Raw genomic sequence first — 14,504 nt, 5'->3', positions numbered from 1 at the left:
AGTGGTGCTGTGAAAGTGGATATTTTCATTCAGGAGAGGGAAACCAGGTCCTTAGCTCTCATCACAAATTCAACTCTAAGCAGACTAAAGACTCAAAGGTAAAACTTGAACCTGTAAAATTCCTGGAAGAAAGCATAAGGAAAATGCTTTAGAACAGAAAATTAAGGCAATCAAGAATGGTAGCATAAAGGAAACAAGAGTCAAAGCAAAGAGATGACCAACAGAATGGAAGAAAATACTTGACAACAGTATACATGACAAAGGGTTAAAACCCAGAACTCTGAAAAGCTGAGAGCAGTAGATAATAAATAAATAAATAAATAAATAAATAAATAAATAAATAAATAAAATGGCCTCTTATAAAAATGGGCAATGGGGCTCAACTTCCCTCAACAGAAGGCATGCCAATAGCAGGTGTTTGTGTAATATGCTCTGTATCACTCAACATCAGGCAAACAGCAAACAGCTGTTTTGGTCAAAACCAAAGTAATAAATCATTTTCAACCAGTAAGAATTTTTTTAACCAAAAAGAAACACAGAAGTGATAGCAAGTACTACTGAGGTTGTGGAGCAAAGGAAACCCTAGCACAGTGTTGGTGGGAATACAAATTAGTGCACTCATTATGCGAAATATCACTCTGGGGCCTCATAATATGTGAAATAGAACTACCATGTGAGCCTACAATCCAACTGTTGATATAATATAAAAGAAATGAAATTAACACATGAATAAGATATCTGTACTCCCATGCATATTGAGACAATATCCACAATTTTCAAGAAATAGGAATAGATAAAGTGTCCATTACCCTGTAAGTAGATAAAGAAATGTATGCATACAAAATGGAATACTGGAAAGCCACAAAAGAAGTGAAATCCTGGGATTGGCACGATGGCTCAGCCATTAAGAAGGCTTAATGTTCTTGTAGAGGACCCAGGTTCAATTCCCAGCATCTGCTTTGAGCAGCTCACAGCCACTTGAAACTCCAGCGTAAGCCCCCTCAGGCTCCTGCACACACATGGTACATGTAAGTTCCTTATGGCATGCATGCGTACACACAAACTTAAAAGTAAATCCTTTTACTTTGCTGGTTTCTACAGTAACTAACTCTGTTTTTCTTCTCACATCTGAAGATTTGGAGCTAGGAACTGTAGATGAGAGAGAACATGTGGTGTTTGTCTTTATGCTTCTGGGTTACCTCACTTAATATAATATTTTGTAGGTTCACCCATTTACCTTTTCATAATCAAAGCAAAGGAGGCTTGATATGAAAGGAGGTATGGGACAAGTTGGACAGAGGGAACATGGAAGGGGCTAGAACATTAAAATAGTGAAATTATTAGGAATAAATTTCCCAAAGAAGGGAAAATATAGTTTAAACACTGCAAAACACTAAGACAAAAGCTAAGTAAGGAACAAAGTAGTGGAAAATTCCCATGTACATGGACCTCTAGACTTAACCTTGTTAAAACGGAGCACTCTTCAAATTGAGATACAGTCCACGTCAACATCCCAGCTAATTGCTTTGGGAAAATGACAAGCTCATCCTAAAATCTGATTGTATTGCAAGAGGCTCAGAATAATCTTTTAATTTTTTACATTTATTTTAGGGGTGGGGGGTAGAGACCCATGAAACTTACGATGCTGATATAAGGATTTGATATAGAACAGCTACTCTTCAAAGTTTGTAAGCCCCTGCCTAACTGAGTATACCCCAAGTCTGCATTGCTCCTCATAATCACGTCTTTGCAACTGGCATATGTTTTCAAAGCTGAAGAAATGTGAAATGATGTACAGAATCATCAAACAGAATCATAGCCCAGGCCTTCAGGGGACAATAGCATGTCACATCCCCACCTCCAGAGCCAGTTGGTGTTTGACAAGTGTGCCCAGTGGTAGACGATACCGTGGTGGTCACTCAAGAGCTACTCACAGTAGAGGGCAGTCTCATTCTACAGCCTCGCATATTACACAAAGATTAACTCAAAGTGCACTCAAGGTGAAGAGGGAAGCGCTAAATTAAAACTTTCAGAAGAAAAAAGAGAGAGAAATAGTGTATGACCTCATTCTAGCAAAGGATTCGTCTGACATCAAAAACTAAGTAATGAAATAACGTATAAATTAGACTTTCAAAAATGATTTTATACTTCAGAGAATACCATAAGAATGGGTGTGTCAACAGCCAACCATGGATGGAGAAGGGGCTTAGGTAGCCGCACCCCTCCTTGTTTTTTACTACTGATAGATTCAGGAAGAGGGGGTACCATTGCCTTTCAATTGTGTTTCTACTAGTGACTCACCAAGCTGTAATGGAGATGGCGCTGCTTATACTAAGCGGATCACAAGACCAAACAAAAAGTCATGAATCTGGGAAAGGGGCTGATAGATATAACAATGGAGTTAAGAGGGATAGGAGGGAGAATAGAGAGTGTGTGGATGGAAGAGTCATCAGAAAACATTGTATATATGTGTGAAATTGTCCAACAATAAGACCAACTAATTAAAATGCTAAAATGAAAATATTTTACATGATAAAAGGCTTCTATCTACAGAGCTTTTCTATTGTTCAATGTTGGAAAACAAATGCACAGTTAAAACACGGAAGGCACAAGTGTACTTCTCCTATTCCTTCAGCATCTCATTCCATCTCAGAAGTAATTTCTTAAAGACAAGTTACTCTTCGAAGTTTGTAAGCCCCTGAGTAACTGAGTATGCCCCAAGTCGTCATTGCTCCTCATAGTCTTGTCTTTGCAACTGGCATGTGTTTTCAAAGCTAAAGAAATGTGAAATTATGCACAGAAACATCAATATCTGAAGCTTCTTGCATATTTTATCTTGCAAAGGCCCTCAGAATAAATGTGGTCCTCATCACGTTCCCCAAAAGAAAAGCAGTTCAAGCCTCCTCTCACCTCCTCTCCCTCTCGCTGTTCCTCTACCTCTTCCCTTCCTCTTCCTCTCCCTCTCCAGCCTTCTCTCTCTTGCTCCTGCTCTCCCACTCACTGTCTCTCACTATGCAGGACTCTAGTTTCTTCCTTCTCTAAATTGCTCTCTTTTGCAAAGCTACATATTATGCTGTGTCTTCCTTTAATTACTTATATGCATATACTCTTGTTACCTCAAAACGATTTATCTTTTGAAAGTAGGAGCTGCTCATTTTACTTCTGCTTTAAACTCACAGTGTCAAGTGCATCAAATAAATGAAAGTAATTTTTGATTGATCAATATACTACATTTTTGGCTTTGATGTTGTCCAATGTAATGTCACTGAACTGTTAGTAGTAAATGAAATAGTGCTACAAAGGAGATCACTTTTGAATTACATTATTACTATAATTGTCACTTCCTTAAAATGTAGAAAAGTCTGGAATCAAGTTTTATTTAAAAACAGTATTTTTGTTTCTACCAGAGAGCAGCTAGATGGAGAAGTTCGTTGTGGATTCTAAGCTGAATTTCATTTCTTGGATATAACACTTTCTGAGCCACTCAGGCAGGGTATGCTATTTTGGTATGTCTTTGGATTTATATTACAAGCAGTCCACTGTTTTCAGTGCCTGGGCCATCTGAATAAGGAAAATTCTTTGGTGTTGCAGGCAGTTAGTGACTGGATGAGCCTAGTCAGCCAAGAAAGCAGTGTTTGTGTTTCCATAATGCCAAGCCTAAAACAAAGATTTTCGAACTTGTCCTGGGAGGTGATCCCCAAAGAATAATCAACTTGAACCTCACTTGAATGCAATCCAAATAGCACCCTGAGGCATACAATTCCCTAAGCCCCTATTTTTCTTTATAAACTATTTGTCTTTATTTTTTGTCACTGCTGTTTTTATTACCCTTTCGGTTTTCCTAGTTCCTAGTTTAAATTGAAAGTGCCAGAAAAATACCACAAATACTGCCACCATACTTATGGTTTAACCAGAAGTAGTAAGCAGTAGAAATATCAAGACACCATAATTAAAGTCTGTCAACTTACAGTTCCTGCAAGATACAAACAAGGCAGTAGCCAACGTGGCCTTGACACGGACTGAGTGTAAGGCTCTTGGTTAAGGTTTTTGGGAGATATATATATATATATTTGGGAATGATTGAAAGGAATCCATTAGCTACTGATATCAGTGTTTTTCCTTTCAAAAGTTTTGGTTAGTGTTGGGTAGAAGTGGAGTTCAGTTTCACTCTCATTCCCTGCCTCTGTCCAGTATCTTAAAGATTATAATAAACCAATAATTTCAAAACATATGATCAGGGCCTGGAGAGATGACTCAATGGAAGCACTTGTTCTTCAAGAGGACGCAAGTTCGGTTGCCAGTATGCCTATCCAGCTCCAGGGTATCTGATGCCCTCTACTGCCCTCTATAGGCACCTGTACTCATGTAGATAACCCTGCACTCTCTGTGTCTCTCTCAAAAACAATAAAAAAATCTGTTTTAAAAAGGTATGGCCAATGAGATAGGGTATGGGAAATTTACAACTAAGATGAATTCTGGATTAAGTAAGGGTGAATTCTTGACATTTGTGACTCCAGGAAGAGTTTCAGTATGGTCAATAAACAAGTGCTCACTGAGCAGTTATTGTGTCCTCAACATCCTGCTGTCTGTGACCCCAGGGACAGAGAATTTTGGTTCCAGAAACTAAACCAAGAAGAACAGATTTAGGAGGAAAATGGCAAGTTTTATTTCCAATCTGGTATGTATTAAAATATGTTCAACATGCAATAAGATCGCCAGAGCCTGGGGAAACCCTGGGAGCAAGATGGGTGTTAATTTACTCTATAAAGGTAAGTGAAATCTAGGAGGGAAAGATGCCGATAGAGCTACACATGGCAGTTGTTGGGTGGATGGGGTGAAACTAAGCAGCCACAGTGAGTGAGTTCAGAGCCAGCTCCGTGAGTGTGTGAACCGCTACCTTGAAAAGCTCTGTGCTAGGAGGGCTCTACTATTCTGCTATACTTTGGATGTCCCCCAACGGTATATATGTTAAAGATCATTGGAGGGTGAGAGCGGAACCTATAAGGGGACCTTAGGACATTGGGACCACACTCTTAATTAGTTCAATAGGATAAGGTGTACACACACACACACACACACACACTTTTTTTTTTTTCTTTTTGCCTCTGGCTGGTAAGAGGAGTGTCTTTTCCCCCCAGAACACATGCCTTCCATATGTTGTTCCTCCAGGGGCCCAAAACAGTGAGATTGCTTGACTACACAGACTGGAACCTGTGGAATCATGATCTGAGGTAAGCCTTTTTTTATTGAAAGTTTATAACTGCAAGTATTTTGTTATAGTAATGGTAAACTGACTAATACACAAAGCAGGTAGCACATATCGGGATCATTGCTGGAACTATGATCCTTGTTGATATGGAGAAGTCTTTGGTTGTAAGGAAGGACTAGAAAAAGCCTAAAATGTAGTGAGCTGAAATCAATGGGTGACTCTGTTTGGGCCACAGGCAATTAGAATGCTATTAAGAATATGGGGAGTAAAGACTGTATGTACTCACACCGCTTACAATTAAATGAGACATCTACTAGGAATTAGACTAGAATGTCACTCTGGTTACACCCTAGCAATGTTTGGCAGCATCTTGTTCATTTGTTCATGGCTAGTTTATCTGACAGCAAAAAATTTCAAGGCAGTAAAACATCCTGCTGTTGCATGGGTATTACTGAGTGCTTTGGCCAAATTTACTTGTGACAGTTGGGAACAGTGAACACAGCAGAAAATTCTGAAATTTTGCAGAATTGCTGGATCTTATAAAGTTGCAGCCACAGAGGGTGTAGTTGTTAGTACCAATAAATAGAAGCCAAGTGCTTCAGATAGAAAAGATACCTGGAGGTCATCTTAAAATTTTTCCCAGCCCTGAGGTCCACTGAAGATTTCCTAGTACAGAAATGCAAATCTATGCCACAGAATTTACAGAGAACTGTTTGGGGGGAAAGCCCCAGGGTGCCCCAGATATCCAGGACTGTGGGTTTCTCTAAGGCCTATGCTTCCCATGTTGAATAGGCAAAGCAATGAGAAGCTATCGAGTCATCATTTGAGAAAGCCCAGATACAAGTGGAATCTCATGGCACTGTCCAAGTCATGAGGGTTTGCAGTCATGAGAACCACAAGATTTGGGGGTCTTGGAAGCTTCCAGAGGAAATGTGCTGTCATGTCAGAATCCCTGCAAACTGCCAAAGATACAGTGGAGACCCTGGGAAAGAAAGGGTACCAGAAACACACCACGCTCACAAAGGCAAGTATAGACAGCAGACAGAACAATCTCAAGCCAGTTACATGTTCTGTGTCTCTAGGGCTGTAAAGCAGAGCTACCCAAGCCTCTGGGAGCCCACATCTGCCACAGTGTGTCCAGATGCTGGACGTGGAACTGTAGAATGTAATCTGCCTTGCTGTTTCAGTCTTGCTGTGAGCTAATTCTATTCTTCCTTTTTGCACCGTGCTGTCATTGACTTTTATAAGCATTCAGCATCCTTCCATATCTTCACAAAGGCCCTCCGCTGAGTCCCCTCAAATCTTAGACAGATGGCAGCTAGACTGTTGAGAGATGCTGGAGCATTTAGTAGTTGGGTAACTCTTAGAAATGTGATGAGCGCACTTTACACTATAATGTAAACTTGAACCTCCAGGGCGGGGGGTTGGGGGGTGGAGGTGGTAGTGGCACACTATAATGAGAGAGCCCCAATTTTTATGTATTAAAGGTGTGGTGGCTGAGTGGAATTACTAGGGCAGAGTAGAACATCTGAGATAAGACCTCTGGGGGTCTCACCCTCCTTGGAGAGCAGAAAGGGTATGGGATAGGTAGGGTGTTAGTTGGGGGAGCAGGGGAGGAGGGGAGGGAGAGGGAATTGGAATTGACATGTAAAACAATCTTGTTTCTAATACAAATAAAAAATAGAGAAAAAATATATGGTATGAAAAAAATTTAAATAAAAATAAACAGTGGGGAGGTGGAGGTGAACATATTGAATCCCAGCACTTGAGAGGCAGAGGCAGGTGACTCTGAGTTTGAGGCCAGCCTGGTCTTTAAAGTGAGTTCTAGGACAGTCAGGGCTACACAGAGAAACCCTGTTTAAAAAAAATTAAATTAATTAAAGTAAATAAACCAAAAAAAAAGACCTCTCTAAAAGGTCCCTATTCATTGGAGGGGTACTTTCACAAGGTATTGTGGTTCTCAAGAACTTATGCATGCTGCATTTTGCTGCCTAGTTGATGAGGTAAGCCGTGTTTTCTTGGCCACCACTCCCTCTAGGAACTGCTGCCTTGAAACAGGACAAAAGCAAAGTCTCTTGATCATGAACTAGAACCTTCAGAACTGTGACCCCAAATAAGCTTCTTCTTCTTATCAGTTAAGCATCTTGTGCATTTTGTAGAGTGATGGGAAGCTAGCTAACATGATGGTTCCAAATATAGAAATTCTGAATAACTTTATCTTTGAGTCCATGCTTTGTAGGTAAAATTGCATGATGTGTTGATTAGAACACAGTCATTTCTAAGAGAAAAATGACAAGGAAACCAAAGATTCTTAAATGAGTTCTTTCTTTGTAGTAGCAAAACACTTAGAAAGAGATGGTAATGGCAGGGCAGTCCCAGGTTCTCTTCCTCCTGATGTTACATACTCATCAATAAGCTAGCTGCAATGTTGGTTGTATGTGTGCATATCAACTCACACATGTGTAATATATGCAGACGAACAGCACAACACAACATGTTTTGCAGTGGCCCCCTGTTCTTGGAGGAATAGAATACACCGACTTTGAGAGGTACACAGCAACAGCTTTCTGAGTTAAATAGTTTAACACTTGAATTTGAAGTTGGCATTGTAATGTAAAGATATAATTCCAAGCCCATGCTAATAATTTGCAATTTTAATTGTTTTCTTACTTAGATGGATATTAAATAACAAATAAAAAGTTGCCAAGACACATTGAGAAAGCAAGAAGGAGAGGGCTTTATATGTACATTATTTTTAGTGGTCACTTTTAACACATTTTGAGCAAAAGTACTTTCGTTTCTAATTTACTCTGGGCTCCCAATCATGGAGCCAGTCCAGAGAGAGTTATTAGCACAGACTGTGCAAATACAGTTCCATTTCTGAAGTAGGGGGGCAGGACTTTCCATGTTTGCCCTCCCAAGTGGCAGAGGACCAGGACTCCAAGGGACATTGTTCACTTCCCAAGTCTGCTCTTCTTGATGTCTGTCCGAAGACTGAGGATTGAAGACAGATGTTGAATGTGCAGGTTGAGTGGGCACTGATTATTTTGAAGAAAGTAGTATGTGGAGAGTCGCTAGTGGGAAGCCAGATTTTAGAAGGCCAGGGAATGAGCAAAGAGATGGTTAATTCCTCAAGGGTAATTTACAGGGTCCAAATCTGATGGGAGGATTGCTGAAGTGATGTGTTTCTACTCTGTCTACAGTAGGAAATGTGAAATGGGGAGATTGTCAGAAAAGAGAACTCAGGCTGGGGGTAGATGGTTCAGTGGTAGAGCACCAGCCTAGCATGCACAAGGCCCTGGGTTTCAGTTCCATTACCACAAAACAAAAAAGACACATGAAAACCAAGACTAATACTTAAAATCTTGGGCAAATCAATCTGTGCAGAACAAAACATCTCTTTTAGGTTGGATAGTACACTTGAGCAGAAGCTTTTACATTGTTTTCTTTCTTTTTTTATTTTTGTTTAGAATTTTCTTTGTCATCAAGAAAAAATGCTTCCAAATATGTCAATGAACACCACAGCAGGCTGCTCTTGGCACTATGGCATCTTTGGTCTTCTTTTTTTCCAAGTGTAGCTGTAGGCTTCGATACACTAAACACTCTCAGCCTTTCCTCCAGATCATATTGTATCCCATGATAGACATCTGCCTGTTGCTGCCTAGAAATGGAAATTTCAACTGTGTCTTGAGAAATTTTCTCTTAACAGGGGTCCAACTGGCCCACAGGGGACTTGGCTCTACAACCATTGCTTCATTAGCAGGTAATGAGTAAAAGCTCGGGGCCAGAGAGAAGGGAAATTCCTGCCTTCATGATTTGAGGTTCAAGGTTAAGGCATTAGTCTAGAGAGTAAAATTGGCCTGCAGAAAACCAAAACACACGCTGCACTAATAAAAACACAAACTGCACATACCATGAGACATCTTTGAGTGATTATACCTAAAAACTAATACCGTTTATATGGAGCTCATTAGATTTTCAAGTGTTTCCCAGAGTGTCATATTATAGCCTCCTACTCAGAACTTATTCCTGGATGAGGCTTTGCCTTTCAGCAGGTTTACTGATCGGACAGGCAAAGCCAGAGCAGGAGCAAATTTGTTTCTATGAATTGCCAGCACTGGCTGCCACCATTAGGAGGCTATTTCTACAGTGTGAACAAGTTGGGATTTCATCTCAGCCATAAGCCACAGAATTTGACACTCTTGACAAATGAATCAGCTTATTCACTCTAGTATAAGTGGTTGGAGCCAAAAGATTTGAAGAAAAAATAGTGGGGGAAAGGTTGTTATTTACATATGAGATAGGCTGGGAAACTCATTTGGCATGCACAATAATACTTGGCTCACAGTTACTTGAAAAATCAGAGAATCAGGCACGGTTGCTTGCACCTGTAATGCCAGCCCTTAGAATGTAGAGGCAGGGGGATGAGATGTTGAAGGTCATCTTTGGCTACATAGTAAGTTTGAAAGCAGCCTGGACTATGTGTCTACAAGTACGTATGAACTGTTGCTGATGTTTATGTCACCACCTGTCTCCCTATCCATGGAATAAAAAATATCAGTAGCCAGGCACAGCAGCACACACCTTTAATCACAACACTCAGAAGGCAGAGGCGGGTGGATCTCTGTAAGTTTGGCCAGCCTGGTCCACATATCAAATTCCAGTCCAGCCAGGGTCATCTCAGAAAAACAGAAGTGAGATTGTCTTTAGGAACAGTGTCAAACCACAAAATCTCCAGCAAACTAGGGGTTGTGCAAGTGGACCATTCATAAGCTACTAAACAATTTCCCACATTAATATAGAACTTATACTGCTAATCAATACTTTTAGTGTGGATCTCCTCAGATGTAAGAGAATCAAGACCACTTTACAAGAAAATGTTAAAATTTCACTGTGCTTCCATCTCACTGGACTGTGGCTTGAGAAGCATAAACAGTCTATATTTCTGTAATCTCATTGGTCCCTGGTCCAGTGTGATGCTTATATTGATAAAATCCACACAATATTCCTAGAATGGGCTCAGATTTTCTGACTTCACAGATTTTAGCATAGGGATAGTTTCTACACAGGAAGCCTGAACAATTCAAATTTTTGTGTGTATGAGAGAACAGGAATGAGAAGGCTTTGATGTTCTATATTAATCTATTTAAAAAGACATGGAAGTGAGTATCTGATAATGAAATATTCTTGAAAACACTGTTGCCTGCAGTAGGAAATATTAACTTTCAGGACGGGGTGCTAAGTGCAGCCTTCCAGAGATGCTCATATCAAGATGCTCACAATCAAATTCTCGCCAAAGATGGATGGAGCAGAAAGGGCAGAACCGTTTGTGCTCAGATTGAGGAACATTCCCTGTTTTCTTTGCTAATTTTTTCAAGTGCCATCAGACTGAGAACTGGGGGCATCTTGTTTGGTTTTGGGTAGAGAGTAATTACCAACTGCAAATGTGAGTTAGCCTGCACAGAAATAAGCCACCCGAGTCCATGACGAACATCAAAATTGTAGACATAAGGAGCAGAGCAGAAAATTGCAGCGTGACAAAATAGCTACATTTAATTATGTGAAATTACATAGAATTTTCATCTTCTGGAGAGGTACTTTATTTAAACTTACATCTAAAGGCACGTCTTCTGGGTAACACAACTTTCATTGGAAGTGAGGCAGTTGATGGGAAGGAGCAGGACTCCTTGACTTTACAATCTACATTACAGTTCCAAATGCTTAACCCTGCTTCAAAGTCACCCCTGCTCTCTGGGAGGGAAATGTTTAAAACTGCAAGCCACCTGGTAGCATTTTCTTGCTGTGTATTTCCCAGCCTGTAGAGGGCTTCTGTTCTTTCCTGCGGAATAAATGTCCATCTTGGGTTCTAACATCTGCTCAAAACTTTCATGCCTGGGGAACATCCTAGGAGAAGGCCTAGACCTTCCCCCATGTGTCTAGGCTGAGAGAATGTCCCTCTATGTGGAGAGGGCTCCCAAAGTCCATTTGTGAACTAGGGGTAAATACTGATCCACTACCAGTGGTCCCATAGATTGTCCAGACCTCCAAACTGACCTCCTTATTCAGGGGTTCTGGAACAGTCCTATGCTGGTTTCTCAGCTATCAGTCTGGGGTCCATGGGCAACCCCTTGTTCAGGTCATCTGTTTCTGTGGGGGTAAAAAACTTTCTTAAGAAACAATTTCCTCTTTCAGAGAAAGTGACTTGACAAGCATACTGTGTGGAGATGCCATCTTTCCCCAGTCTTCCATATGCAATATATCTGCATCTATTTCTGGTTCCAGCTGTGGTCCAGGACAAGGAGCCTGAACTAAGCTGGGCCCATTTTTCTCACTCTGGGAAACTTGGAATTAGATAGACAAATAATGAGTTTATTTGCGATGTGAGTCAAAGAAAGAAAGCCATTCTTCAAGGAGCAGAGTGCAAGGTGATTAGTGACTTGAGAAGCAGTCGGCAGAAGGACAAGAATGAAGTTGACTTGCAATGCAGAGGAGACATGGAGGGTCCAAGAGCTGGAGGGAAGGCCAGAAAGGGAGAGAGCAGAAAGACTACATGGTGAGTTTCTCCTTTCTTAGGCTTAAAGTTCTTCATAAAATTGGGTTTTTTAAGCCAGGCGTTGGTGGTGCATGCCTTTAATCTCAGCACTCGGGAGGCAGAGGCAGGTGGACTTCTGTGTTTGAGGCCAGCCTCGTCTCCAGAGCGAGTGCCAGGGTAGGCTCCAAAGCTACAAAGAGAAACCCTGTCTCGAAAAACCAATAAAAAAAATGGGTTTTTTAGAATAAATCCCACCTTCCTTTAACCAACACGAATGGGTTTGTCACCGTGAAAAGTTGGAGGACTCACCCATTTCTTCTAATAAAAATGGGATGACTCAAGAGCAAGGTATAAACATCAGGGTGTTAGCTTTAGTCACAGCTGACCGTCAGCTCTAAGATTGATTTACCAACTTGTTTTTATTTCATTCAAATCATAATCATTCTCACAGGAAGTCCCCATGTTGCACATTTTGCCCACAGTGATGAGTATATCAGGATGTCTTCCTGCAGGGAATGGATGACGCAGAAGATGATGACAGTATCATGTGAAAAATTTGTTCCAAAGGCACAGGCTCTTTAAGAGAGGCTTCAGGAGACACGATGTCATTTAACTTTCACTTTAAGTAATCAATGCAATATTTTAACTATGGAGCCACACAGGCTTATCTCCTCGGCTTCCTGAGGAGATTTGATGACGACGACGACGATGGAGAAAAAGGTTGCTTTTAAGTAGAAATCCCAATGACAAAACAGTGGAACACTCAAGTGTATATATCAGAAGTTAACAAAGAACTGTTTTAGGGGAGGAAATCCCAGTCTGTGACAGAAGGGGTGGTGGAGCAACCAGGGAGAGGGATTGGGAGCAGGTGTGTATTATTCTGCCAAACCTTCTTCGAGGCTGACTGCATCCTTGAGGGAATGGATGAAGAGCAAAGGAAAGCACGCTGTCTATCTGCCCCATGGAAGGCTATCCTGGCCCACCGGAGGAGCGAGTGGAGCCATAGGGTCAGGGAAGCCAAGTTCAGACAAATGGAGAACCCCAAACCATGCTAGGCCCCACAGCTGTGCAGGGCTTAATGGCCTAGCCTACTACCCAGCGAAGGGAGACTAGGTAAGATATTTTCTTTTGCAACAGTCCCAAAGGAAGTCCTCTCACTGAAAACATTGGGGCTATCTTGGAGGGCAAGGCTGGCTGCAAAATACTTGTGAGAACAAATAAAAGACTGAGACAAACGAAGGGTGTGGTATGAGAAACAAAACCCCAAAGCCCCAAGAATCCTGAGACAAAAAAATCATATAGGTTTCTTAGCCAAAGTATTGCTCAAGAACTACAGTCAGGTCTTACTGACATGAACTATTTCCCAGGACACTGTAAAGAATCTACTGTGTGCTCCAGCACAGTGACACATTAAGTGGAGGCACAGCAAGCAGCCACAAGCTCTAGCCAAAGCTGCTGAGTCCCACACTGATGGCACAGTTGGATACATCTTTGCTTGTTTTTTGTTTTTTCATTAAGAATGGGAACTGAGAGCCAGACATTGATGGTGCATGCCTTTAATCCCAGCACTCGGGATGCAGAGGCAGGTGGATCTCTGTGAGTTTGAGGCCAGTCTGGTCTCCAGAGCGAGTGCCAGGATAGGCTCCAAAGCTACACAGAGAAACCCTGTCTCGAAACAAACAAACAAACAAAAGAATGGGAACTGAGAACCAATGAACAAAGAGCTATAGAAGATCCTGCTGGCAACTTCCTCCAGCAGAACAGACCTGCCCAGGACAAGGGACATCGAGAAGGATCCACAGGCCAGTGAAATGATTCTGCTAATAAAGCCTGACAGCCTGAGTTCGATTCCTGGGCCCCACTTAATGGAAGGAAAGCACCAACTCCCACAAGCCGTCCTTTGTTCAATACAGGTGCACTGTGGCACATGACCCCCTCCAATTTAAATATAATTAGAGAATTAAAATGATCCATGGTATCCAGCAGGCTTCGAATAGTGAGCCTGTGGTTGAACAGGTACTGAAATCTGCCATGCCCTGTTTATTCTCCATTTACCCTTCAAATTCATCTCTATCCTGCCCAGCCCTGTTCCCAGAGGGGCTGGCATCTAGGAACCAAAGCACCAGGATCCATGGTTTCCCTGTGCAGGCAGGTTAGGCTGATGGGAAGCACTGGCACCTTCGAGGAATTAAGAGGGAGGACCAGTGACATGGATCCTCTTTGCCCAGGCTGTTTCCTCAGCTGTACCTTGTCTCATTGGTCACATCTCATCTGGCAGCTCTTCCCTCTTCCAGAGTCCAGAAAAACAAAACAAAACAAAACAAAACAAAAACAAAAACAATCCTGGCTCCAGCTAAGGTGCTCATTCCTGGGTGCCCCACCTTTCCATTCCAGTTCCTTTAACCTGATTATTATGCGTTTCTCAAAGGCCCTTTATTACGATCCATTCCATTAAAAACTATGAGTGTAGCCAGGCGTTGGCAGTGCATGCCTTGAGTACCAGTACTCGGGAGGCAGAGGCAGGTGGATCGCCATGAGTTCAAAGCCAGCTTGGTCTACAGAGTGAGTGCCAGGATAGACTCCAAAGCTACACAAAGAAACCCTGTCTCAAAAAACCAAAAACCAAACCAAAACAAAACAAAAAACAAACAAAAAACTATGAGTGTGACCTTTTCTGCGTGCACTGATCTCAAATAGTAAACATCTGCATCTGAATAAAATGGATTAAACTTACACCGCCTAGCTTAGTATTTGTAAAAGGTG

This window comes from Cricetulus griseus, chromosome 4 (assembly GCF_003668045.3).
Source record: "Cricetulus griseus strain 17A/GY chromosome 4, alternate assembly CriGri-PICRH-1.0, whole genome shotgun sequence".
Classification (NCBI taxonomy): Eukaryota; Metazoa; Chordata; class Mammalia; order Rodentia; family Cricetidae; genus Cricetulus; species Cricetulus griseus.
Note: the sequence above shows the minus strand (reverse complement) of the source record.